The sequence below is a fragment of the Mandrillus leucophaeus genome, unplaced genomic scaffold (assembly GCF_000951045.1).
Source record: "Mandrillus leucophaeus isolate KB7577 unplaced genomic scaffold, Mleu.le_1.0 Scaffold39, whole genome shotgun sequence".
Taxonomy (NCBI): Eukaryota; Metazoa; Chordata; class Mammalia; order Primates; family Cercopithecidae; genus Mandrillus; species Mandrillus leucophaeus.
The window spans coordinates 5,677-10,409 of NW_012104142.1; the positions used below are offsets into that span (position 1 = coordinate 5,677).

At 38.8% G+C, this 4,733-nt stretch overlaps 1 pseudogene; it reads left to right on the top strand.

Annotated features, from left to right (window-relative positions):
* Positions 1-233: 233 nt before the first annotated feature.
* On the top strand, positions 234-4,274 carry LOC105547428 (annotated as a pseudogene).
* The last annotated feature ends 459 nt before the right edge of the window (positions 4,275-4,733 follow it).

Genomic DNA, 4,733 nt, shown 5'->3' on the forward strand with positions numbered 1-4,733 from the left:
CATCTCAAATACAGAACAAAATGGAGTCTCTTATGTGTACTTCTTTCTATATAGACACAGTAATAGTCTGATCTCTCTTTCTTTTCCCCACAATAGGCTTCACAAGTTACATAATTTGTAGTGGGGACATGGAATAGACATTTCATCTCTGTCACCCAGAGGTGGTTTTAGGTTTTAAATTCTGTATTAACGGTTGTTTTCTTTCCAGACTGCAAAATTTAAAATGGGGCAGAAGGTATAACAGCACTGGCAGAAGAGCTGGCTTTGAGAGGATGAGGCGTGATGCTTATGGTGGAGGTACGTGAGCATTTGCAAGGTTCCGCAAGTAGTCTGTTCCTTTGTCTTGGTGTTTTATTTGATTGATTGTACTTTGTCTTTCAGGGTATGGAGGCTTGGATGATTACAATGGCTCTAATGATGGCTATGGATTTGGGTTAGATTTGGAAGAGGTAAGGTAAGAACTGAATTTCTCTGTTGAAGGATGCTTACACTGTTGTTCATGTAGACCTCAATTACTGTTTTTCAGGAATGTCTGATCACAGATACAGGGATAGTGGCTCTACTTTCCAGAGCACAACAGGACACTGTACACATGTGTGGATTACGTTACAGAGCTACTGACAATGAGACATGCATGGATTACCTTACAGAGCTCCTGAGAATGACATTTATAATGTAAGTGTAAGATGAACTCACAAGTCAATATTTCAGTATGGCAGTAAAAGTCTGAGCCTTATTCTATAAAGTGAGCACTACGTTAGAAATTTTAGTTTTATTTTGTAACATTAGAAAGTTGATTTAATTCTTGGAAATGCCTTGTGTTGTAGTTTTTTTCACTGCTCAATCCTGAGAGAGTACACATTGAAATTGGTACTGATGGCAGAGTAACTGGTGAAGCAGATGTTGAGTTTGCAGCTCGTGAAGATGCTGTGGCAGCTGTGTCAAAAGACAAAGCAAATGTGCGGAAGTGTGATTGAGCATTTGTGGGCTCTTAGGTGATTGTGTGAGTAACATTTACAATTGAGAAATAGAAAAATAAGGATATATGAGAAGTTTCCTCTCCAGTAATAGATTAATTCTTGGGGGATGGGGGGCAGTGTGTTGAAGCAGGTTTGGATTTTAAAAATTAGTATAACAGGGATTTGTGATGCGCACATCTTGAAGTATATATCCTTAATTGACAATATAGATGAATATGTAAAGGCTAGATTTTGGAGTTAAAGTAGATGACCTAAGAGAAGTAGCTAGAATGTTCTTTGCCAAAGTATTTGAAGTTCACAGATCTGCTTGTTTAAAAACTTTATAAAAGTGCTTATCCTGTTTTGTTTCACCAACAAACATTTTCAAACTTTTTTTTTTCTCATTTCAGAACACAGACATGTAGAACTCTTCTTGAATTCTACAGCAGGAGCAAGTGGTGGTGCTTTTGGTAGCCAAATGATTGGAGACATGGGTTTGCGTAAATATCGTTAGTTTCTTTAAAAACCAAAATGTTTATATATGTATAAGTCAGTTATAAGTTAAGCTAATCTATTTATTTAATGAGTTTAGCATAACAAACTTAGGCAAAGAAAGCAATTTCTTGATATTTGAATTTTGTATTTGTCTTTCTTAAATCCTTGTGAGTTAGGAAGTTCCTTAGGATAGATAATTCAAATCAGATTTAAGTACTCTTAGGGGAGGGGACTACAGAGTGAAACTACTTAAATTTTCTGAGTATAAAGGTTAAATCTAAAATAGCAAAACAGGATTAAGATAAATGCGGGCATAATTAGGTATTGACATGCCTTTGATACATCAAATTAAGGAGGAAACCCCATTAAATCCAGTCAAGCAGTTTCGTAAGATCTTCACAAAATGCCTCTACTTATGGAATCGTGGAGTTTAGTCCTGCTGAAGTGTATACCGTTAGCACTTTGGTTTATCAATATTTTACTAGCTGAAATGATGGACAGAAGGGTAGCCTGGTTATAAACAGTAGGCAGAAGGAGGTGGAGGGGTTATAGTAATATAAAATCAAGACTGGAAAATCATAGAGAATTACAAGTCTGGTACCACCAGATACTACATTACATAAGGAACAAGGTTCTATTGTTTTCTTAACAGCAAACCCGTCCAGTTACGGTGGCCCAGCCAGCCAGCAGCTGAGTGGTGATTATGGAGGCGGATGTGTGTGGTGGCCAGAGCAGCATGAGTGGATACGGTAAGCCTGTTTTTGTTTTTTTAATATACTTAGAATAAATTTTAGGCAGATTTCTTTAGTTGGGAAGATGCAGGCTCCTTTTTGGTGAAATCAGGTTATTACATGTATGCTTTCAATCCAAATGTAACTGTTTTTACTAGCTTAATTTTCAGAAACACTCATTGGGAGGGGGAAGTGTTCTGTGAATTAAAAACTAGTCATTGCAGCCGGCTGGGAATAGTGGCTTATGCCTGTAATCCCAGCACTTTGGGAGGCCGAGGCGGGTGGATCACGAGGTCAGGAGATCGAGACCACCCTGGCTAACATGGTGAAACCCCGTCTCTACTAAAAATACAAAAAAATTAGCCAGGCGTGGTGGTGGGCGCCTGTAGTCCCAGCTGCTGGGGAGGCTGAGGCAGGCGAGTGGCGTGAATCCGGGAGGCGGCGCTTGCAGTGAGCAGAGATCACGTGACGCCACTGCACTCCAGCCTAGGCGACAGAGCAAGACTCCACCTCAAAAAAAAAAAAGAAGAAAACTAGTCATTGCAACTTTGGTGGAATACTGTCGAGCCAGAAAATATCTGCCTCCATTTATTAAAACGGTAAATAAAGTTGTTCACTTCTTTGTCTTTTGGTTAGCATTAAATCAATTTTAGATTTAGGTAGAATTTGAAATAGTAGAATGGTGGTTGGGTTCAGGACCATGTGTATTAGTCAGTTAACCTAGGATTGGTTTTATTTATTTTTTTTCAATTGGTCTAAAGAATGGTGATTTTGGTATTATAATCTTACCCCACAAAACCCTTTTGCAGACCAAGTTTTACAGGAAAACTTCAGTGATTTTTCAATCAAACATTGCATAGGTAAATATTCTCTCAAAAAATATAATTTAAATTCCCAATAGCAAATATTGATAGGTTGTAATAATATTTTCTATAGCAGTCAATGACTCTGACTTAACTCCATAGAGGCTGCCATTTGGGCACAGTGAGTTGCCTTTAGTCCAACTTGGTTGTCACACTTCCTGCCCACCATGAATAGGAAAAGCAAGAGACTTCTCCTGTGTTTCCTTTTCCCAAATGCCATTTGAGGGACACATTGTGAATGTTTATGGTAAATGTTTTAAAAAGATGCCTTGTTTAGCTTTAAAAATACGAAGTAATTTTGCAGTTTTTGAAAAATACTAGTTTTCCTTTAAACTTAATTGTTCACGTTGATCCTGAAGAATTTGTTAAAATGGTGGCACAAGAGTCTGGCAAGTTGGTACTGCAGAGAAAAGGGGTTAATTGAGGCTCGTTTGGAGTCGGGATTCCCCTTTCCCAAACATGCGTCTCACCACTTGGACAGCAGCCATTTGTACTTGTATACTTCTTAAACTTTTTCTTGGAATACTATATTTTATTTGACTGGTAGTCTGACATTACTCCTAACTTGTCAAATTGATCTCTCTGCAGGTAACCAAGGAGCAATGAACAGCAGCTACTACAGTAGTGGAAGCCGTGCATCTATGGACGTGAATGGAATGGGAGGGATATCTAGCATGTCCAGTATGCGTGGTGGATGGGGAATGTAATTGATCGATCCTGATCACTGACTCTTGGTCAACTTCTTTTTTTTAAAAGAAAAAAAAACTTCAGTTTAACAGTTTCTGCAGTACAAGCTTGTGATTTACGCTTACTCTGTAAGTGGAAATCAGGATTGTTATGAGGACTTAAGGCCCAGTATTTTTGAATATAGTACTATCTAGGATGTAACAGTGAAGCTGAGTAAACTGTAACTGTTAAACTTAAGTTCCAGCTTTTCTCAAGTTAGTTATAGGATATACTTAAGCAGTAAGTGTATTTAGGTAAAAGCAGTTGGATTATGTTAAATGTTGCCCTTTGTCACGTTACATTGAACACTGGATGCATGTTGAAAGACATGCTTTTATTTTTTTGTAAAACTCAATATAGGAGCTGTGTCTACAATTAAAAATGAAACATTTTGGCATGTTTATTAATTTTAGTTTCATTTAGTAACCTGTGAGGCACATAAGTTTAAGCCTTTTTTTTTTTTAAGTTAATGGGAAAAATTTAACATGCAATACCAATACTTTAGGATTTTGGTCTTGGTGATTTTGGTCTTGGTGTTTGTATGAAATTCTGAGGCCTTGATGTAAATCTTTCATTGTAGTGTGATTTCCTTTTAGGTATATTGCGCTAAGTGAAACTTGTCAAATAAATCCTTTTAAAAACTGCACTGTATCTCATCTGTGCTTCAGTGCCATGTGAACTGAGTCTTGGTGCTCTGTGCTCACATGGGGCCCAGGGCCACATCTCTGGCTGTGGCAGAGCGGCTTGGCAGTTGAGGCTGTTGTATAGATGTCTCCAGCTCACAGATGGTTCCCTCCCCTCCCTCCCGAGGCGTTCACAGATGGTTCCCTCCCCGCTCCCGAGGAGGAGTCCTACTCTTGTCTCAGGCTGGATTGCAGTGGTGTGATCTCGGCTCACCTGCAATCTTCACCTCAGGCTGAAGCCATTCTCCTGCCTCAGCCTCCCAAGTAGCTGGGGTT